Here is a 24,135-nt window from a genome sequence, read left to right as displayed (position 1 = left end):
ACAATCTCTGCCTGTCTTCTCCTTCATCCCTCTTAGCTCCACCCTCCATCTCTAGAGTCATTCACCATTTGTTTGTGGCATCCCCAAACTTCTTGTATGCCTCTTGGTGAATAATAATAATAAACTTATGTTGTTCATGAGCATACAGCAGGAAAAGCAAGAGATGTACTGTATAATTGCATGAGTAGTATAGTTTTATTGGTAGGTCTAATCCTGAAACAGGACAGAACAAGAACATTTTAGTAATCTTTATAAATAAAAATGTTTCTCTAAAAAAATCTTTTTTCTATCAATGGTAGGACCTCCAGTGAGCTTTTTGGCTCTTCATGTTAACTTTTAGACAGCGTCAATATGGTCTGCTGTCTCTTTAATCAACATGTATGGAAACTTGCCTAGAATGGAGCAATAGATGCAGTAGCTGCCCTGCTAAGTAACCTTATTTCTAAGTACCTGAGACAGGAAAACCAATAATTCACTTAAACCCAGAGTTCTTAAACTTCCTTTTGGTCAATAGTTCATTACAGAAGTTGCCAATATGTGGCACTTCAGAACATTCACTTTAATCAAAACATGTAGCACATAACTGCATGAACATAACATTGAATAATATGAAAGTTCTTTTAACTTTTAAGCATTTTCCTGACCTGTTTGATTACAAATGTATCTCCAGCAGGTAGTGGGGTTCACAGGGAGATGCTTTCTCAAACTGCAGCCTTAAGCCTTTTTTAATGCAGACATCAGATTTATATGACAAATGGCTTATAGACTGCCTTGATATGGACCTAAATTTTTTATCAGGTTCTCCAGTCTCTCATTTTAGTCTGCCATGGGTTAGTCTCTTGAGATATCGAGTAGTTATAACTAATTAACTGCCCCATCCTGTTTTTCCCCTTATAAGATGGACTTTCAATAAACATAACAGATCCCACTTTAATTCTGATAATTTTATGTTAAAAAATTACAGAGTCTCTGTGCAGACCCACATTAATTCATTCAAATTGGCTTGGAAATGAGCGCTGTCAAATGGTTTGCAAACTGACTGAAGGACTGTAAACGCACGGTAATGATACATGTCAGCATATCAGCTTGTGGGGAGGTATCCAGTCAAATGTAACAGAAACTATGTTAGACCCAGTTGTCTCATTTAACATTTGCATTAATTGGCTGAAAAAGTATACCTCTGATACAAGAGTATACAGCTGAGGAAGTATGCAGCTGATACAAAACTAGCAGGTGTTGCATACACCAGTGAGACTAGAGGATATCATAAAAGGACCAAGGGAGATTAGAAACACAGGCAGGAAGTAAAATAAAATTCTTATACCTGAATAAGAACATTCTGAAAAAAAGAAACTGTGTTTCTTAGGAAGCAGTTGTAGAAGAGGAATGCTGGTATTTCTAAGGGTCACCACAGTAAATTAAATGCAAGTTCGCAATGGGGTGTGATGAAAAACACCAGCCTCTACAATTTAGAGATACACAGACCAAACATCTTCCCATATGCATTGGGGTCCCTTTTTATATTGCCTTGGTGTTGGATACAGAAAATACCTTATGCACTGTATTTAAGTACCTAATTCCTAGGCGTTGTGCACCTAGTAAAAACCACATCCCCAGTTTAGCTGCCTATCCAAAATATGGGGAGATTGGGCCGCTAAGAATAATCCATAAAAACACACTGAGTGGGGAGCCGTCTAAATGAGTGGAAGAATAGACTGTATCTTACATATACCTTTCAGGGAGTTAGAAGACTTCTTCCATTGGAATTCATGGCCATGAACTATTTTTGGTGTTTGATGTTTAAGCCAGTCCCTTTCACACAAAACACAGTCTTTTACTTACTACCCTAGCGGTCATGCAGGCTGCAGAAGACTTACCCAGATTCAAATCCCGCCTCTGCCTGAGGGCACTTAAAGCTGCATCAACTGCCTGCTAACAGTGCTCTAACCACCAACCTATTTGTTATTTGGAGAGAGATTTTCTCTGTCTTTCTCTGTCAAAGCTGTTCCACTTTGCATTGAAGAAGAAAAGATTCCCTGACAAGCAAAAAAAAAAGGGAAAAAAAATGATTCTGCAGTCTAGTGGTCAAAGCACTTACCTGGGAGGAAGAAAAGATATAGTTTCGAATCTCTGCTCCAGTAAATATTTATATATGTTATATTAAATCATCCATTGGAACAGGGACTGGAATCATAACCACAAGGCTATAGGGTCATTCTTATTCTGTTGCTCAAACAATATTTACTCTATGAAAAGTGGAATAGCTGAAATAAGGGACACAGACACAGCCCTCACCTCCCAAGTCCTGACAACCCACTCCCATGCATGTGCTGCAAACTCAGAAGTGTCCTGAGGAGGTTGTTCCTGAAGCCACTCTCAAACAGGCTGGAGACTGAGGTCTCAAGTATGGCTATAGAGAGATGCACTTGAGCAGTATCCAACTATTTCTGAGTTTGGAGCATGGGAGCAGGTAGGTGGGATGTGTTCAGGGGTGTTCCAGCTGCTGATACAGTGTAGACACACCCTTAGAAAGCTAGGGGAATATACTGGAGGAAATTTAGGTATGTACATGCTTTACATGCCTTCTGGGTTAGGTGGCAGCTGAATGGGGATCTCAAGAATCTAAATTTTGGGTGTCAGCATCTAAAGAACCAGTTATGTCTAAACCCTTTTGTGATCCAGTGCTTTGGAAATCTGTATCTAGAATGCCATGTGTAGCTGTGGGATAGAAATGTTCACAAACTGGCAGAGAGATTCAGAGTAACAAAAAAAGGGTTGGGAGCCAGGGCCCAGTGGGACTGGTGTTGGCAGAGATGAGGTCACTTAGGCTCCTGTCACATGTTATAGCTATAGTGTATGTGTTAATGGCTATACATTCAGCTGAGTTATTTGTCCCACATCATTGTAGCTTGTTTGTACCATGCCTTAAATTGAATGTGTAGCACTCCTGCATCAATGCTGGCATCAGCATGGGGACAGAATTGGCATCAGGACCAAGATAGCCCCAATCCTGATGCTGAAAACAGGTTTCTAGGGGAGTGGGTTGCAAGGTTTGCCAGTGGGGGGAGGTGAGAAGAGAGGTGAACCAAGGGGTTCCCATGGGGAATCTGGTAACCCCTGAGCTTGGCAGCCTTTCTCTGCAGTCCCGACTATGGGGAGGCGGGTGGGAGGGTTGCAGGGCAAGGCATTTTAAAATGCCAGGTCAGGGGAGCTAGGCTGAATGTGTGGTTTTCATAAGTCCTAAGGCACGGGGAACCTGGGCTGTATAGGAGGCTCCATGATCCCAGAGTCCCAGGACTTCCAAAAATTGCTCATGCAACTAGGCAGTCCTCAGACTGGATTAACAATTAGCTGATTGTTAGACCTGCCCTAGACAGTCCCAAGTCTTGAACTGGACCTGGGGCTGTTTCTGGGCCAGGTCTAGCAATCAGCTAATGATCCAAATTGGACCCAGCCCAGGATCTTGAACAGGGCCTGGGGCTATCCCAGTGCCCTGTCCAAAAATCAGCTGATTGTTGGCCCCAAATGGCCCTAGACCTAGAGGTCATTGAGGGCAGCCATAAGTCTGACATAGAGCCACCCCCTGCTCGATCTGCAGGATTGAGTGGGGGGCATCTCCGCATTAGTATATCAGGTATTCTATGCCGTGTCTCAAACATTGTGCAACTTGCAATGATCATCTGTCATGAATCACACTATTGTTTAAGCATCTTCCAGGGGCCTTAAGAATGCAAAATAGTTTGAGAAGCTCTATCCCTTGAATAGTTAACATTTGAATTGGAAGAGCATCACCAAAAATGTCCTGTATTTAACAGTTCTGCCTAGGGCAGGATTACTTGACCCAAAATGATATTTCCTCCTTTCGTTCACTGACCAGCATATTGTTATTCTGGAGTCTTTTTATATAAGTGAAGATCACTTTGCAAGCAGATGAAATATTTGCTAGACTTCTTTCAGGCTTAATGGAATAGCATTTGTCTCAGATGAGTACTGCTCTTCTAAGCCTTGTTCATGCATCTCAAGGGCCCATAATCAGTACAACCACTGGTAGAAACAAAGGACACTCAACATTTACAGTAATCCTTTTCCTCAAGTGTAGAAGGGAATATCAGATGTGATGCCTTTTTTCCATTTATGACTACAAACCCCTGGCAGTATTTGTTTTTTCTGAAGTAAATCTGATCTGTGATAGGGCAAGGGTTGGGGGGCAGGGAAGTGAGCTGGTCAAAACTGGTCATGGAAACAAATTCCGAGTCCAATTAAAATCCAATGTTTTTCAGTTTCATTTATGACAGATATTTTTATGCAGAGCCCCAGGAGATGTGAACATAATACAAAGCACATAAAGCAGCACATTCTTGAAGAAAATATATTCACAGTCCCCAGTCTCAGAGAACAATTGTAATACAATTCACAGTAACAGTTCTGTAACAAAGCAGGCTAATTAAAGATATTAAACTGAGTAAACAGACCTCTTATCAAATGAAGCAGGAGCTGGAGGAGAGGACCCTAAAGAATATTCTGCCTTTGGGTATAGAGATTGGAATAGATGTTGCTGGCACCAGCACTGGATTTGCTGGGATGGGGAAATCCTAGGTGGTTCCCCAGCATCGCTCTTTGATGCTGATTTTATCATACATTTTCAGACTTCTACAGGGCCCTGGTTCTGCAAGATGCTACAGACCTCCTATGATTCCTATTGAAGACAAGGGGAGCAAAGGATGTTTGGTATCATGCAGTATGTCGTATGTAAGAACAGTGTGTTTACAGATGACAAACCCCCCCCCCCCCCCCCCCCAAAACCAGCGCTTTAAGTTTGGCATGCCCCTGCACTGAGCACAGCACATGTCCAGAAGAGTCATCACATTAGTTTGACTTTACTCACCCAACATCTGTATAGATTGCATGCTTCAATGGGGCTTGAAGCACTTTTATCTAATAGCTGATTTAATCAGCTATTAGATAGAAGTGTCAAGAAGCCCCACTGAAGTGCCCAATTTATACAGATGCTGGGGAGCCGGGTCGAACTAACATACTTCCTCTTCTGGTAAAGCACTAGGGTTTTTTTCCATGTCTGTCAGCCACCTTTGGCATAACCTGTATTTGGGATATGCACTGGGAAGGGCCCACATTTCCAAAGCAGATGGCTAAATTCTGGAAATCAAAAATTCATATAGGTAATTGGGTAGACCAGCAAGCATTAACTGATTTTACCAGCCAAAAATGTCAGGCAACATAGTAAAAAACCCCAAACAAACAAAAAAACACTTCATTGCTGTTTGTAATAGCTTTACCAGAACAAAATGTGTCAAATCCAGGCCTAACAATCTCTTGTTCCAGATATTACATCTTCACTCCTAGGTCCTCACCTGTGCTCAGCCAAACTTTTTCTATAGCATTTAGGGCTTGTCTAAACACTGGCTCTCAGGAAGGTTAAAGCAAATCAACTACAGGATTGAAGACAATGCACATAAATTAAAATATGTTAATCCATCCCCATGTGGATCTTCCTATTCAGGATTAAAGTGGCTTTAGATCACTGTAACTTAATCCTCCTCTGAGTAAGAAAAGCCTTCCACTATAATTTATGGGCATTGTTTTCACACCTGTAGTTAATTTGCCTTAACCTTCAATCGACCCCTAAAGATATGGCTTTAGGGAATTAATTTGTAAAGATGATAGCCTACTTTATGAGGCAAGATGACTTCTACCTAGGCTTTGATAGGGAGAAGATACTAAGCTGTGGAGAGGATGGGCAGACTGGTGGCAATGGAGATGCATCTGCTCTCTGGCCCCGTGGTATCTGATCAGAAAAGATAATGTAACAGGGATAATGCTGTCTTCTCTATGGAGCCTCAGCCATTTCCCACAATAACCACAGCCTGTGGTAGCCTCTGGCATTTTGACTCCAGTGGAGCAGTTCTTCATGGGAATGGGAACCTGCCAGACCTACTTTGCAGAGGCACAGAGCCTTCACAGAATCATAGAAAGTTAGTGTTTGAAGGGACCTCAGGAGGTCATCTAGTTCAACCTCCTGCTCAAAGCAGGACCAGCCCCAACTAGATCATCCCAGCCAAGGATTCATCTACCTGGGTCTTAAGAACTTCCAAAGCTGGAGACTCCGCAACCTCTCTGAGTAGCCTGTTCCAGTGCTTGACTACCCTCCTAATGAGAAAGTTTTCCCTAATATCTTCCCTTGCTGCAACTTGAGACCATTGCTCCTTGTTCTCTCATCTGTCACCACTGAGAACAGTCTAGCTCCATCCTCTTTTGAACCCCCATTCAGGTAGTTGGAGGCTGTTATTAAATCCCCCCCTCAGTCTTCTTTTCTCCATACTAAATAAGCCCAGTTTCCTTAGCCTCTCCTCAGAAGTCATGCCTCCCAGCCCCCTAACCATTTTTGTTGCCCTCTACTGGACTCTGTCCAATTTGTCCACATCCTTTCTGTAGCGGGAGGCCCAAAACTGGACACAGTACTCCAGATGTGGCCTCACAAGTGTCGAATAGAAGGGAATAATCACTTCCCTTGATCTGCTGGCAGCACTCCTACTAACGTAGCTCAGTATGTTGTTAGCCTTCTTCACAACAAGGGCACGTGTTGGCTCATATTCAGGTTATATTCCATTGTAATCCCCAGATCCTTTTTTGCAGAGCTGATGCTTAGCCAGTCAGTACCCAGACTGTACCAGTGCATAGGACTGTTGTGTCCTAAGTGCAGGACTTTGTGCTTGTCCTTATTGAACCTCAAGATTTCTTTTGATCAAACCCTCCAATTTGTCTAGGTCTTTCTGAACCCTAGCCCTATCCAGCTTGGTGTCATCCATAAACTTGCTAAGGGCAAACTGCATCCCATCTTCCAAGTCATTGATCAAGATATTGAACAAAACCAGATCCAGGACTGATCCCTGGGGGACTCCACTTGATTCCAGCTGCCAGTAAATATAAAGTCATTGACTACTACTCTCTGAGCCCAATGATCCAGCCAATTTTTTATCCACCTTACAGTCCATTCATCCAACCTGTACTTCCTTAGCTTGTTTGCAAGAATGTTGTGAGAGATTGTATTAGAAACCTTCCTAAAGCGTTCTGCTATCTCAAGGGAACTGCCAGCATGTAGGGGCAAGGGGCAGAACCATGAGGCCAGAACTCCTGAGAATAGTAAAATCATAGAAAAGTAGGGCTGGGAGGGACCTCAGGAGGTCATCTGGACCAACCCACTGCTGAAGACAGGATCATCCCTATCCAAACCAACACATACAAGTGCTTGTCTAACCTATTCCTAAACCTACACAAAAAACCTGATCACACAGCTACAAAGCATATTGCCCCAAACGTCAAGAACACCCTCACCTACCACAGGTAAAGCAGAGGGACAAAGACACTGTCAATGTCTATCCACTGCAAGGGTTGTTGTTCCACCTCTTGAGTGTGTTTCAAACAGGGACATGTCTACAAAGGAAAGCAAAACCCCCACAGTCCATGATGATCTGACCATAGGGTAAAATGCCTTTCTGATCTCTAAATATGACAGTGATGCCAAGGCACTTGGGGAAAGGAGTTTCATAAAGATTTCCTTGCAGATCTCCCTTTTTTCTCCCTACAGGAGAAGATGATCTTGGCAAATCTATTTTATTTTCAATTTCCTTTCTATCAAGGAGTAACCTGATCTATTCATTTGGTTCATATGGTTGGCCATATCACCAGATTTCAGGAGGATGCATGATTAATAAATGATTGCACACAGCTGACATTTCCCTTGCCCCTTCATAATATACAAGTGCAGTCTAATGTATTCTCCTCAATATGTATTTATTTCAGTAAGTAACATTTACATAATCACCACACAGCCTATTTTTCTTTAGATGGACCTTGGCTTGCTTTATTTATCAGGATTTGCAGTTGCTCAATCATGTCATCCCTGTTAGATAAACAGGGCAATAATCTTGAAATGTCAGGAACCATCATGACTAATTGACTACCCTGTCTTGTTTTTCTTACAAGAAAGACTTGAAACAGCAGCTGCAACTCCTGCTTGAATTTGAGAATGCATTTGCAACACATGAAAAATGAAAAGAATTAAAAGTTGCTTTCTCTTTTCTAACGTTCAGCAAAGTCAGGCTTAGATCAGTTTTAAGCAAGAGGTCAGGCCAGTTCTTACTAGTTCATTCACCCCAAGAAGTGATGTCCTTAGACAGCAGCTGGAGACTGTGATGTCCTTAGAGAACAAAAGATAAACAAGCCAAAGAGGAATAGACAGGCTAGCCCAAAGGAACAGACCTGAAAGGGAGAGGCCAGTTATGTCCCTGGTTCACTACATACAGATACACAAAGAATTTTCTCTCCAAATGGCGAGTGCAGAGTTTCCTTCCCCCAGGATCTGACCCTACACAATTTTCCCTGAGAAACTGATTCTCACTCCCTTTCCTAGAATTAATAGAAATATGATGCCTCAGCAGATCTTTCTTTAAATACTTGGATCCAAGTTGTTAAAAATCCATATGCTCCTTTACCATATGCATGCTCATTGATAGGAATCAGCCTGCAAATGGAATGAATATACTACATTTGTTTTTCCTTCCTCACATATAGCATTAAGTAAGTCTTGTCTGTGTACAAAAGTAGCACTAGCTTATTTATTCTAAAGTAGTATAACCCTGCTAGTATGGATGTAGTGGCATAGCCATTCCCAGATCCGTGGGTGGCATAGTTATTCCTAGATGCACAGTTACCAGGGAATGAACTCTGGGTGGCAGAGGCAGTAGCAGGGGCTAGGCTGGTGGTGGCTGGGCTAGCAGAAGTGGTATTTTCCATTCTTGTACCCCCTCTGAGTGTATGCCTGGGGCTGGTGTTCTGGTCACCTATGCCTCACTACATTACTGGCTATTCCCATACTGGTGAAAGAATACATCCTGATATATGTTACCTTTACAAGATACGTGCCCAACTTAAGACCTTCAAGAGGCTCAATTTTCAGAATCACAGAATCATAGAAAGTGAAGGTTGGAAGGGACCTCAGGAGGTCATGTAGTCCAGCCCCCTGCTCAAAGCAGGACCAGCCCCAACTAGATCATCCCAACCAAAGCTTTGTCTAGCCAGGTTTTGAAAATCCCGAAGGATGGAGTTTCTACAACCTCTCTGGGTGACCTGTTACAGTGTTTTACTACCTTCCTGATCGGAAAATTTTCCTAATATCTAACCTAAACTTCCCTTGCTGCAACTTGAGACCATTGTTCATAGACAGATTGATGCACAGGCAAGCTGGGCACAAGCCCAGGGGCCCCTACCAATGCAGAGCCCCAGGATCCTCATCAGCAGAGAAGCGACAACAGGGTTTTAAACTAGGCACATTTGTGCCCAGTTTAAAACCCCGGCTTTTACATTTATTTATCTGCTGTAGCCAGAAGCAGGGCCCCTCCTACAATGGGACTGGGGGTGGGGGGGCAGGATAGGGATGCTCTGGCCAGGAGTGCCGCGCAGTGCCACGCTTGGGGTAGGGAGGGGTCAAGCCAGGAGTGCCGCGCAGTGCCGTGCCTCTGCAGGTGGGTGGTGGCCCTGGGGTCCCCCAAAATTCATCTTATCCCCCTGTAGCCACCCCTCCCAGCACCACCACCTGCCTGCAGAGGCGTGGCCCAGTGCTCCCGGCATGGCCCCTTGCATGTGCGCGGCTACACGGACATAGCCAGACAGCAGCTCTCTGTGGGCCAGTGCAATGGGGCCAGCGGAGAGTGAGATGGAGCCACAGATGGCTCATTGGGGGGAGGGGGTGCTTCAGTGATTGAGAGTGGGGGAACGGGGAGGTCCTGTGGGGGAAAAGCGTCTGGCGGGGGGGGGAGGGGGCATGTCCGTGTGTGTGCATGTGTGTACATCTGTTTGTGTTTGCACACATTTGTGTCTGTGTGCAGGCATCTGTGTATCTGTATGCATGTTTCTGTGTGTGTGCATCTGCACACACATCTGTTTATTGCAGGGAGAACATGTTTGTGTCTGTGTGTCCATGTGCAGACAGTGAGTAGAGTGCGTGCCTGTCTGCATCTGTGTGTGCGCACGTCTGTGTGTGTGTGCCCATGCTCATGGCAGGGAGAGTGTGTTTGCGTCTATGTGTCCATGTGCAGAGAGTGAGTGAGAGCAGAGTGCATGCCCATCTGTGTGTGTGTGTGTGTGTGTGTGTGTGTGTGTGTGTGTGTGTGTGTGGCCGGCCGTAGTAGGGGTTGGGGAGCAAGGAGAAGAGTGGGGTATGCACTTCTCCACTCACAGCCCAGCAGGGTCCACCCACCCTCCCCTGCCAGCACCAGGAGGGGAAAGGGCATCTCCCCCTGCCCCTCCCTGGAGCCCAGCTCCCATGAGAGGCCTCCAATTTCATGTTTGCCCAGGGCTCTAGTACACCTTAGTCCACCTCTGCCACTGTTCCTTGTTCTGTCATCTGCCACCACTGAGAATAGCCTAGCTCCATCCTCTTTTGAACCCCACTTCAGGTAGTTGAAGATTGCTATTAAGTCTTCTCCCAGTCTCATCTTCTCTAAACTAAATAAGCCCAGTTCCCCTAGTCTTTCCTTGTAAGTCATGTCCCCCAGACCCCTTACCATTTTTGTCACCCTCCACTGGACTCTCCCCAATTTGGCCACATACTTTCTGTAATGGGGAGCCCAAAACTGAGCACAATACTCCAGATGTAGCCCCACCAGTGCTGAATAGAGGGGAATAATTACTTCCTTTGACCTGCTGGCAACACACCTACCAATGCAGCCCAGGATGCTATTAGCCTTCTTGGCAACTAGGGCACACTGCTGACTCATATGCAGCTTATTGTCCACTGCATGGGATTGTTCTGTCCTAACTGCAGGACTTTGCACTTGTCCTTGTTGAACCTCATGAAGTTCCTTTTGGCCCAATCCTCTAATTTGTCTAGGTCACTCTGAATCCTAGCTCTACCCTCTAGCATATCTACTACTCCCCCCAGCTTGTTGTCCTCTGAAGATTTGCTAAAGATGCACTCTATGCCATCTAACAGGTCGTTGATGAAGACATTGAACACAACCGGCCCCAAGACCAAACCCTGGGACACTCCATTTGATATCAGCTGCCAATTAGACATCGAACCACTGATTGCTACTCTGAGCCCAATGCTCCAGCCAGTTTTCTATCCACCTTACAGTCCATTCATCCAGCCCATACTTCCTTAACTTGCCTGCAAGAATGTTTTGGGAGACCATATCAAAACCTTGCTAAAATCAAGATAGACCACATCCACTGGTCTCTCTACATCCACAAAGCCATAGAAGGTAGTCAGGTTGGTCAGGCATGACTTGCCCTTAGTTAATCCATGCACACTGTTCCTAATCACCCTTTTCTCCTCCAAGAGCTTACAAGTGGATTCCTTGAGGATCTGCTCCATGATTTTTCCAGAGACTGAGGTGGGGCTGACTCATCTATAGTTCCCTGGATCCTCCTTTTTCCCTTTATTAAATATGGGCACTATGTTTGCCTTTTTCCAATCGTCTGGGACTTCTCTAGATTGCCATGACTTTTGAAAGATGCTGGCCAGCAGCTCTGTAATCACATCAGCCAACTCTCTCAGGTGCATGCCATCTGTCCCCATGGACTTGTACATATCCAGCTTTTCTAAGTAGTCCCTTACCTGTTCTTTCACCACTGAGGGCAGCTCACCTCCCCTCCAAACTGTGCTGCTGCATGCAGTAGTCTGGGAGCTGCACTTGCCTGTGAAGACAGAGGCAAAAAGGGCATTGAGAACTTCAGCTTTTTTGCATCCTCTGTCACAGGGTTGCCTCCCCCATTCAGTAAGGGACCCACACTGATCCTCCTCTTGCTACCGACATACTTATAGAAACCTTTCTGTTACCCTTAACATCCCTTGCTAGCTGCAACTCCAGTTGTGCTTTGGCCCTCCTGACTTCATCCCTGCAAGCCTGAGCAATGCTCTTATATTCTCCCCTAGTTATTTCTTCAGGTTTCTACTTCTTATAAACTGCCTTTTTGTGATTTAATTTACTGAACAGTTCCCTGCTAAGCCAAGCTGGTTTTCTGCCATACTTACTAGTTATCCTACACATCGGGATGGTTTGTTCCTGCACTCTCAGTAAAGCTTCTTTGAAGTATGCTTGGACCTCTATGCTATGAAGAATGCTATGGATCTCTCCTCTTAAAAGTCTATTTAAGATGCCACCAGGTGGGCTCCTAATATTATTGTCATTTTCAAAAATTAAGCCAAAAATCTTTTCAATACCAAACAATAGTAACATTTGTTGCAGAGACAGAAGCTTCTTTGCTTTTGGATTTTTGTTGACTCTCAATCCATTTAGAAACTAATTTCCCAACGATCCAACATGGTAGTCTTATAGCTACTATAGATTTTAGACACATAGAAGTTCAATGTTAATTTTTTAACTTTACCAGTTGAAACCCCATTCCTAGCTGAAAAGAGGTGGGAGGGGAGGGGAGGGGGTTAGGAAGAAAAGCAGTCTCTTCATACTATTTTATGGAATCCAAGAAAATGAGTATAAATTTATGTATCAAAGTATTTGACTTCATCACAAATATATACACTATGGGTGCGTCTACTCATTGCCATACAGCACAATGCTTTAGTACTTCCTTTTGCAATGCGGGTGGTTACTGCACCGTGCATGTGGTGCACGGTTAGATCTCGCTGCTACATTGCCGTAGTAGTATGCTATACTGGGAGAACGTGCTGCTACACCGGCGTAGCTGGCAACTACGTGTAGACCTGAGCGATTGCTGCGTCACCGTAGCTTGTCGTACATCGCCGTAGCGCATCACTACATTGCCACAGGGCGATGTGTAGATGTGCTGTGTATGACACAGTCTCCACTAAATGTGGGTGTGACTGTGTTCACGGTACTTTTATTTCATATATTTGATGAACAGCTGTTATTATTCATATAATAATCTATCCTGTATAAAGAATTACACAAATTTAACACCCAGGAGTCCCAGCTTTTTTTTTTTTTTTTTTTGGGGGGGGGGGGGGGGGGGGGCAGTGGAAACAATATTTCCTATAACAGGAGAACAGTTAATTTCACAGGCCATAATGTCCCCTTCTATGTTAAAAGCCACAGGAAGGAGAATTGTTGTGAGGAAATCTCTGTGAGGGTATCTTTGTAGTGATTACCTCCTATTGAGTAGGCAGCCATTGCTCTGATAATTATTATGGAGCACTAACAATCCCTTTTCTCCTTGATTAAATAAACCAAACATAAATTAAAAGGAAAACACCAAGGACTGAAGGATTTTAGAAGTGTACCTACCTCTTGTCTGTTGTTTTGTTTTTCTTTACCTTTAAACTCTTTGGTATGGGGTCTAATCCATACTGAACAGGCAAATGCTTTGTATGTGACATTGCTAACAAGATAATACATAGAGTGTTATGTGTATGTGGCAGTTTCCTGTAATAATATAAATCTGTAATTTTCCTGTAATAATAGAAGTCTGTACTTTTGTACAGATTCCCTTTTCCTACATTTATGTCATATGAACATTCAGAGAACTAGTTATTTTTCCACGTTTGGCAAAAACAGAAATCATCTCCTGATTTAAACCTTGGGAGGTTTTCTGCAGTGCAGTCACACTACATACATAGGACAATCCTGCTGACTTACAACCCTGTGCAAAATAAAACAATGCATGTTTTTCAAGTGTTCGGGAGCTGCAAAAATCAATAAGCTGTGTTGGGATCAGCAAATCTGTTTCATGTGTTTTGGTTCACTGGTTGTAGCTGAAAGACATGAGTAAATGCCACCTTCTCAATAAAAGGAAAGATAGCGTTTCTCTAAGACATATTAATTGCATGTTTTAGAGGTTTGTTAAGTGCTTCAGAAGGAATTCTATGCATTTAATTACAAGTCATCCCTCTGCTCCAGTACATATTTACTGAATGAACTTTTATGATAGGATTTCATAAAGATTCATTTCAATAACAGATTTATTAGGGGGATGATTATGTCATTCCTATGCCTAATCATTTGTTCACAGCATTTGATTTCTGATTGCTAAAATCAGTTCTCTTTGTTGAGCTGCCAGGTCAGTCCTAAAACAATATGGCTGATATTGCCTATCAGTTAGGTAATCTGCCGTTTTCTCCAGGCTTCAAGTCCTGTAATACTGCATAGGGGTGTAGGTCAGAAGCAGGAAGGGCAGGATTTGACAGAGTTTCTTTTCAGAGAGAAATTTGGTATTTCCATTAGGAAAACTCACCATAGACAATCGTGGCTGGAATAGCACAAGCAGCAGCTGTATCTACTGCAATCTCTGCAGAAAGATACCGTGTTATGACACAAACCAGCAACAGAAGGTGAAACATGCTGCAACAACCACAGAATGCCAGTGATTTGAATGAACAGGGGATGCCATTAAAATCTCAGCATCTGCATGGTTCCTTGTAGAGAGATCTGGTAGTGAATGCAGAAGTGCTAACACCATGCCAGACTAACAGAGAAGACAGAGAGAGCACAGGGGTGAGGTGCGAATTCCCCTCCCTGGTTTCTCTCTTTGCTCTAAGGAGTCTACTGACACTTGCCACCTATACTAGCTCTTAGGTGGCCAGGAGCCTGGGAAGAGCAGCACCAAGGTACTATGAGAAGGACTAGCTGTCAGATACCTCCTGCCTATCCCTACATGCCAAACCAAAGGTCTGGCTTGTCTACATGGGAGCATAACAGGGATTTTTGCTTGGCTTTGTGTAAGTGAAAGAATAGATGAGCCAAATGGGGCTGAGTTTCTTTTACAGGTGATACTTGGGGACACATTTCACTGAACAGAGGCAACCATCACCACTTCTTAGATGTCAGAATGCCACCAAGGAATCAACTCTGGGATGTGGAGTGGATGGCTCAAGCTGAACCCAGGTAAAACTCATGTGTTACTGATTAGAGAGAACTGCTCAAAGGAACTGCCCTTATTTTTCCTCTGAAGATAAATTTGTCCAAATGGTATAAAGCCTCAGCATCCTGTTTGACTCCCTTATGAAGTGTGGATGACTAGACAGCATCCAGTTCTAAAAAGGCCTCCTTGTACCTCCAACTGACTCGGGAACTTTGTTTCTTCCACTCAAAAAGAGACCTGGATACAATGATCCATGCATTTGTCACCTTCAGGCAGTATCACTGTAATTTAGTGTGTCTAACTATGAAACAGAAAATGAAGAAGATGCATGTCTCCAGCTAACATCGAACATAGCTGTGCCTGCCTTCTTTGTGATCTTGAATGTGGTGGGCACACAAAGCTCACTCTCTTCATTGGTGCCCAGTCAGTTTCAGATGCCACTTTAAGGCCTAGATCTTATACTAAGTGATTCATAGATCAAGTGCCAGCTGCATTTAAGAATGAATTTCAATCTATAAACTGCTGAGACAGCTACACTTTGCTGGAAAAATACAGATCACGCATTTGCTGAGGGGATGCAGCTATGGAACAAATTGCCAGAGGAAGATAGGAGAATCCAGACTCCATGCTGCAAGACCTTCGAGGCTAGAACAGAGTTAAAGAGTCTTAATGTAAATGAGAATCAGGTCCAATATATTTATGTAGTATCTTTCTGTCTCGGACGGCCAAAGCCAACTCGAGGTGATTTAATAATTGCTCGTTCGTCGGGGCGGGCTGGTGAATAGAGAGGCCGAGAAAGCTTTATGGTTGTAAAACTTTACTTAAGTCGCTTGTGGTTGTGACAAAAAACGGTCCGGTTGTCTGAACAACTACGTTAGTTGTTCCAGCTGGCAGGGCTCAGGCCAGCACGTCTGTCTACAAATCAGGCCGGCAGGGAAAAGGATACGTCTGAGATTGTGCTCGGCGACGGGGAGAAGAATCGATAGGTGATCAGTCTATCGATCAGCTCAGCCACGAGTCAGATCTCTTCAGAGGCACTCTGCAGCATGCTCAAAGTTCTCCGACTTGGGCGGAAGTTGCGCTAATTTTTAAACGGCTAGCAAGCCAATTACTAGCCGCCACGTGTGCATAATTTAGAGCTGGCCAATAGCAGGACACAAATTTGCAGTTGAATGGCGGGAACTCTCTTGCACCGGGGGTTTTCTGCTGCAACAGAAAACCTCTACTTTGCAAGAGGCTCTCATGTGGCGGGAAAATTCCACCGTGCCGAGGCACCAAAATCACTGGGTTGTGACACTTTCATTCAGAAACATCCCAAAACCCCTTACACATTGGCGACATGTAAGGGGTGCACGTGGGTGCACATGCACCCCAAGTTTGGTGACACCAACACTGCCGGTGGTGCCTGAGGGCAGTCGTCACTCACCACCCCCTCACCACCAACGCAGTTGGCAGAATCTGTGGGCGGTCCCCGATCACTGCTGGCCGCTGCCAGTGTCTGTGGGTGGTCACCAACCGCCAGTCGGCACTCACCATCTCCCTCCCCCCCACGACTGACAGCACCATGGCTACCTGCAGGAGCTCACTGCCCGCGCTCTTGCCACGAACAGCACTGCCACCACGTGCGGGAGCTTGCCATCCTCCCCCAGCCTCTGGGGGCACATGGTGTTCATGCCCTTACAGATTGGATGGGGATGTAGCCAGCTCCGAGATAGAAAGCAGTAGTGATTTTGTGCTTGTAATACAACAATTAAAAAAACAAACAAACAAAAAAAAACAAAACCAAAAAATAAAAGGAAGCCTGCTTGGAACAAGCTGAAACCAGAGAGAACTTTATGGGAGCAGAATGGAATTGATGGAGTCAGAAAAATTTGTCCATAAAAAAGGGTCTCTCTTGGCTAGTATGCCCCAAAGAGATGTTCTGAAAGGATACGCCCTTTAAAAGGATGCATTTGGAATGAACTAGCTATTCCTCACAAGAAAGAATTATAAATCTTAGCAGTCCTAGCCTTAGGAGTTTCCAAAAAGTCTGTGCACATAACTCAAAGTGACTGACTGATTGTGACCCTTTTATCTTGTATTTGTAGCTCTACAGACTTATTCCCAATACTCTCTCTTAAGGGTAAGATTATTTTCTAAAACCTGGACAGATACTGTGACAGGTTTAAAATTCCTCAGTTTTGGCCTATGGGCAGTGCTTATATGAGAGGCTGTTTATATTAGAGGCCATGGAGTGCAGTGAAAGTTGTACTGTAAACCAATATCCCCTTCAACAACCAGGAACTCTTAAGAAGTTTTCATTTTAGGGCTCTGAGAAGGACTAATCATGAAGGGAAGTCTTACCCTTGTGTGTGCAAGTTTCTAACTCCATGCTTCATAATAGGGCAAGGTCAAGATAAGGCAAGACCTCTGAGGAAGTAGCACTGGAATCCATACTTCACCTTAGGTTGAGGTCAGGACTCTTCACTCTTTTCTGAGATCACTTCTTATTCTAGGTTATATTGAAATATTACAAAGCATTCCATGTTGGGCATGTCTACACAAGACACTATTGAGCAGTGGTTACTGCACATTTATTTAGTACTTGTATAAGTACTAAATAAATCTACAGTAACCAGAGTTACTGTGTAGTAGTGCCAGCAAACGCTTTTAAGTGACAGTAATGTGCAGTATTCTAATTTTACTGTGCAGTAACGTCTCAGCATGGTTTTTGCCACATGATGCTACTGCACAGTAGTATCAGGCTAGTATGCAGTCAGCATCTCACGTGGTGCGCCCATTATGTTATAACCTCATTCCTACGAAGTGTATCATATTTATTAGGCCTGCGCAAATAGGCAGCTATTTGATTCGGCTTTGGATCTGGCCATTTCGGATGCCAACGATCTGATCCGGAGCTCCAGATCAGTTTCCCACTTCAATTTGACCGAAGCAGCTCTGAAGCTTCGGAGCCACTTCAGAGATCCGGCCATAAGGTATAATGGGGAATCAATGAAATATCAATAACTTCGTTGTTTTTTGTCTGATTTGGATGAAATTTTCAGGGGTGGTAGCCTCTGTTGAGAGCATGAAGCCTGCCAAGTTTCATGAATATAGGTGCAGGGGTTTGGGGAGAACTGCACCCCAAATTCTTGAAAGCAAAACTCACTTCACATGTATGTGCTACACCACAGGGGGGTGAAAACTGCAGGGGTGGTGGCCCCTGCTGAGGCCATGAAGCCTGCCAAGTTTCAAGGAGATAAGTGCAGGGATTTGGGGGGATCTGCACCTCAAGCTGCGGACAAGCAAAACTCGTGACATGAGTGAGACTGTGTGTTAAGGCGAAGCAGGGTGAAAGCTGCAGGGATGGTGGCCCCTGCTGCAGCCACGAAGCCGGCCAGCTGTCAAGGATATTGGTGCAGGGATTCTGGGTTCTGGGGCCCTGCACCTGTAGCTCCTGACAGGCAAAACTTGTGACATGGGTGCTTGTGCAACTGTGTCTGTCTTGGGGCAGAGGATGGACTACTGCAGGCCTGGCTGCTAGGCTACCATGTTACCAGTTACCAATCAATCATGATTCAGTCATGGACCAGCTCAATACACAGTAGCTAGCAAATGTAACCAGTTAATGAGCAAAGATTAACACCTACAAAATCACAGACTAAGGAGAGGAAAGAATCAATACAGACAGTTAACTGCCCCAAGACAGAGACAATAAGTTGCACAAGCACCCATGTCATGAGTTTTGTCTGTCAGCAGCTAGGGGTGCAGGGCCCCAGAACCACCCTGCATCTATTTCCTTAACAGCTGGCAGGCTTTGTGGCTGCAGCAGGGACTAGCAGGCCTGCAGCTTTCATCCTGCTGTGCCTTAACACACGCAGGGTCATCTATGTCACGAGTTTTGCCTGTTAGCAGCCAGAGGTGCAGGGCCCCAGAAACCAGACTCCCCCTGCACCTATCACTTTGAAACCTGTCAGGCTTCATAGCCTCACCAGGGGTGACCACCCATGCAGTTTTGACCCCACTGTGGCGTAACATGTACATGTGACATGAGTTTTGCTTTCAAGATTTTGGGCTGCAGTTCCCCCCTACCCCTGCACCCTTCGTGAAACTTGGCAGGCTACATGCTTTCAGCAGAGGCTACCACCCCTGCAAGTTTCATCTAAACCAGCCAAAAAACAAGTTTATAGATATTTCATTGATTCCCCATTATACCCTATGGCCGGATCTCTGAAGAAGCTCCGAAGCTTTTCTGAAGCGGTTTGGAAGCTCCGAACTGCTTCAGAAAGCCTAAAGAAGCCAGCGCTTTGATCTGGACATGCTGCTTCAGCGTCCGAATCTTCTCCAGATCTGAAGCGCGGTCCCGAAGCCTTGCACAGCCCTAATATTTATGGCCATAAGTGGTCAGCATTTTTATGATTGCATGCCCAGCAGCACAGTAGACATGACATAAATGCATGATCTTTCTTTTTTTCCCTTTGTGTCTTTAATTAGAACTACTTCTTTTTGGTTTATTCAACTCCCCATTTTATGCAGCACTTCTTGCTGGTTGGCTTGTATGTATTCTTTTCAATTTCCTCCCATCTATTTCCAGTGTAATTTTATTTATTTATTTATGTTTCAATTGTTGCAACCACTTTCCTTCAGGGAGGCAAGCTTTTTAACCTTTCTTTATATATATATGTACATTGTACTTAATTTTAAGTTAGCCTTTAGGCTTCCAGCATTGTGTTTTATCTATTTTCCTATCCTGCCTATCTCCTTTTACAGTGAAGAGGTCATACTGTTGGAGGTCATCTAGTTCAGCCCCCTGCCTGAAGCAGGATCATCTCTATCCATAACGTCCCATACAAATCCTAGTTTAATCTAGGATTAGCATGGGATGGATCTAGGATTACTAAACTGACGCAGTCAACCCCATCATAAAAGGCACAGCACCATAATATGCTTCATGTAAAGCAGGGGCAGACTGGTAGATTCTTGCCCCTGCATGTGAAACAGCATCTCCACCCAACTGCCATCTTCCATCAGTAAAAAAAAATGTTAAATTAACTCATATCTCAACACATAAGGCTTACTGGGCTGCATTAGTAGAAGTGTTGCCAGCAGATCAAGGGAAATGATTATTCCCTTCTATTCAGCACTGGTGATACCACACCTGGAGTACTGTGTCCAGTTTTGGGCACCCTACTACAGAAAGGATGTGGACAAATTAGACAGGGTTCAACAGAGGGCAATGAAAATGGTTAGGGGGCTGGGTCATACGACTTCCGAGGAGGGGCTGAGGGAACTGGGTTTATTTATTCTGGAGAACAAAAGACTGAAGGGGGATTTAATAGCTGGCTTCAGTTACCTGAAAGGTGGTTCCAAAGAGGATGGAGCTAAACTGTTCTCAGTGGTGGCAAATAACAGAACAGGGAGCAATAGCCAGGGACAAGGCAGGTCTCTTTGTGCGCAGGGGGCTTCAGATCCCCACATGCTGTGGCTGCAAAGTCCACAACTTGCTATCCAAGCAGGTATTTTTAGATGCCCCTACTTTACACTCTATTATCAGGCACTGATCCTTAGCCAGAAAGCACAGTAGTTTAAGCCCATGTATAGGCATGTCTATACATGCATTTACACCGGCTTAAATTTGCTGCACAGTAAATTACTGCACAGTAAGTGGGAATAGACCAGCGTTTACATGTGCAGTGTTGAAGCTAAAGTTAGTCTCAAGTCAGTCCACACACACAGTGTTACTGCTCAGTAAGGCATCTACATATACACTGGTGTGCAGTAACTAATCGGGCATAAGTCACCATATTTACTGTGCAGTACAGGCATACATGTGTAGATGTGCCCTATGTCTGATAAATATAAAATTGACCTCAAAGTCAGAGGCTTGGAGCCCCATTGGCAATGCACAGCAATGGCAAGAAGTTAACAATGGTTGCATTTACCCCTGTGGCTCCCTGACACTGCTCGTCCTGTCACCACTATGCCCAGATTTGGCCCTTGACGAGTCACAGTCTGGATCTAGCCTTGGGGGACAGGTGAGTTTGGCACCCTTGCTTCACAGTATTGAAGGAAAGGTTCAAGCAAGAGACTAGGATGGAACAGCAATATATGCAATGTAAACATGCCATCACCCATTAGTTAGTCTCTAATGCCTGTCCTACCCCAGACCCACCTAGGCTGCTTTCATTTCTCTAGAAGTTACCCAGATTATCAAGGCCTCTACCAATACTGTACACATGCCTCTCTAGTTTATTTCAATTAAAATCCCTAGAAAAAGAGACCAGGAGCTAAGCCAATTATTCACTGGAATCATTAACCAACAGATTCTAGCTAGTGTTCTCAGTCATTTCTTGAACCACTATTTAAAATTAATCCACCAGAAAATCATATGGAGGATGCCTGGACCCCCCTCTGGTTGTTCAAAATAAGTGCCAGTAAATCAGACAAATGCTGACGCTGTCACTCAGCAGGTGCTAATTTAACCCACATGCTTTAGGAACACATACATCCATTTGTTCCGGGCAGAACTCAATAGTAGCACTTTTTCCCCCTAATACAGGCTAGGGCTGTAATTTTAAGCCTGATGGAAGCTAAACGGGTAACTTTAAGTTTGAAGGATGCTAAATGGAAACTGAAAAATGCAAAAAAACTTTGGCTCAGCAAAGCCCTAATACCTGCTACTAGATTAATGTTATGTTGAGAAACAGAAGTGAAAATCTAAAAAGGTCCCAGGGATTGAAGACAGGAATGGAGGCAGGGCAAGATGGCCACCCACAAAGAAGTATGAACCATAACAGTTAAATTCACAAGAGATATGGGAAACTTCTGTTCCTTCCTTCAACATCTTTGTAAATACGGGAAAAGACAGAAGACAACCTAAATTTAGTGGGAGTTAAAACAATCAAATATCATTGGCTTGCAAAACGTGTATTAGCTATTGAGCATAGGAATTCGGGATACAGCCTCTGAATCAGAACTTCCTAGACCTTAAAGAGTGAAGGCTGCCAAGTGAGAGAAGGGCGGTGGAAAAACCCTGTTCACTCTCCCTTTCAGCATCCACACTCTGCCACCCTGTGACAGGATACTGGGCAAGAGGCAGCTATGTTCTGACTCATTAAATGGCAGTTCTTATGTTCTTATATGTTCTTATGCATAATGTAAATTATAAATCTACAGCTTAACCATTCACATTATACAGAACTGTAGATGAGTTAAGGTCAGGCTATGGATGATTGAATTTACAAGGAGCTTTTGAATAGCTTGTTATTTATTTAGATGTGGCAAAACATAATAAAAGGCTAATTGAAAAAATATATTAATGTACATGTAATAAGTATAGTCATAACATTTCAACAGAAGGATGTCACTGCTCATGCGGTATTTGATTTTCACAGCTTGATAGCAGAGTTTCTTTGAATACTTTTAAGTGCGTGTGCGTGGTGGCCAGTCAATAAGAGGCGTTCGGGCACCACCCCTCCAGTTTCAGAACAACATGATCAATGTTATGATTATGCTCATACACTACGCATACACAACAAAAAGTTGAGTATGCACAGTAAGCACCTTGGGGCGATCTCCTTACTGCCCGAGTAGCGCATGAGCAGTAGAAACACTTGAGCAGTTAGAATGGATTGCAATAAGGGGGGAGGAGAGTGAAGGCACGCGCGCCATGCTGTGGCCCCTGCTCTGCAGGCTGCATGTGCAGCTGCGCTCACCTGCCCGCCCGCGCCGCATCCACTGTGCAGGGCTCCGCAGCCAGGTACGGGGCAGGTGGGGCAGAGAGGAGCCAGGGGTCTCAAACTCAGGCACCCTTGGAAAGAGACAGCTCTCACTGGCATTGGACATCTCCTGCCCCTCAGAGGATGGACCCCATCGTGGGGGCATGTCAGGGTGCCAGCCCTCCCCTGGAGAAGGAGGCCAGGTTTTTTTTGCAGTTGCCAGATCCGCAATAGGAAATGGTGTTCCAAGCTCGAAATGATTGTATTTGCTGAAAAACTCTGCTGTGCCGTGAAAAAAAAAATGCAACGAAGTACTGTACAAATAAGTAGGCAAATCAGCCTTCTGGTTTATTTTATGTTGCTCACTGTAAGTCTTTGGCTCAGATCAAGTGGATTGGGGGATCCAAACAGTGCCGTAGCAAGAGGGACAAACGGGGTGCCAAGGGGTGTGGGATGGAGCCACGAGCGGTTTGTTTGGGGGAGGCGGGGGAAGGGTGGCTCCCACTGCTGTGTGCACTCCCGGGCAAGCATGGGGGGGTGCCCCCCAGATTTGTGCACAGGGCAAGGGCCGGCTGCCACTGCGGGCTTTGCCTCAGGTGCCAAACTTCGTTGCTACAGCACTGGATCTGAAGCACAAGACATCTGGGCTTGCTGCCAATGGATTTGGGAGTTTCTGAAGCCCCAAGCTGATGCTTGTCACTGGTGGTAGCATCACATGGACTTGAATGATTGAGCTTTGCTCAGTTGACTATAAGTTGCCAGTGAGTGAGTGAGAACTGGGTCATCAAAATCGAAGCAGTTCTTTGATTTGGAGGCAAGCAGTCATAAGGAAGTGCTGACAGCAAACCCAAAAGTCTTTGGCTAAGATCAAGTGGTATCGGGGGCATCCGTACCACAGGACCTCCAGGCTTAGGCCTGTACATGGGATGCCTGCCAATGGATTTGGGAGTATCTGAGGCCCCAGGCTGGTAGCATCGGTGGTAGCACCACATGGACTTGAATGATTGAGCTTGATACCAAACATTGGGGTAAGGCGTCCACACCTGTGGACAGGAGGGTGATCCAGGCTGACCTTGACAGGCTCAGGAAATAGGAGGACAAGAACTTGATGGTATATAACACCAAAAAATGCAAGGTTCTCCACCTTGGGAAGAAAAACCTGCAGCATGCTTATAGGCTCGGCAGTGCTACGCTGGCTAGCACTATGGATGAAAGGGACTTGGGGGTCATGATTGACCACAAGATGAACATGAGCCATCAATGTGATATTGCTGCTAGTAAAGTGAGCAAAACTCTGGCTTGCATCCATAGATGCTTCTCAAGCAAATCCCAGGATGTCATTCTCCCATTGTACTCAGACTTGATGAGGCCACAGCTGGAGTACTACATCCAGTTTTGGGCTCCACAATTCAAAAAGGATGTGGAGAAGCTTGAGAGAGTTCAGAGGAGAGCCACGCACATGATCAGAGGTCAGAAAAACAGACCTTAAGATGAGAGGCTGAGACATGTGGGACTCTTCAGCCTGGAAAAGCGTGAGCTCAGGGGTGATCTGATGGCTGCCTATAAGTTTATAAGGGGTACT

General features: G+C 44.6%; 1 long non-coding RNA gene across 2 annotated transcripts in view; it reads right to left on the bottom strand.

Annotated features, from left to right (window-relative positions):
• LOC109280817 (uncharacterized) overlaps window positions 1-24,135 on the bottom strand; it is a 101,442-nt gene that overhangs the window by 25,008 nt on the left and 52,299 nt on the right. Inside the window, exon 4 of one of the 2 annotated variants that reach the window (XR_009460974.1) lies at window positions 11,636-11,715. The exons of the other annotated variant lie outside the window; for it this stretch is intronic. This is a non-coding gene — a long non-coding RNA (uncharacterized LOC109280817). The remainder of the gene's footprint in view (window positions 1-11,635; window positions 11,716-24,135) is intronic. 2 annotated transcript variants of the gene reach the window in all.

Source organism: Alligator mississippiensis, chromosome 3, assembly GCF_030867095.1.
Source record: "Alligator mississippiensis isolate rAllMis1 chromosome 3, rAllMis1, whole genome shotgun sequence".
Taxonomy (NCBI): domain Eukaryota; kingdom Metazoa; phylum Chordata; order Crocodylia; family Alligatoridae; genus Alligator; species Alligator mississippiensis.
Note: the sequence above shows the minus strand (reverse complement) of the source record. Positions and strands in the feature narration are given on the sequence as shown.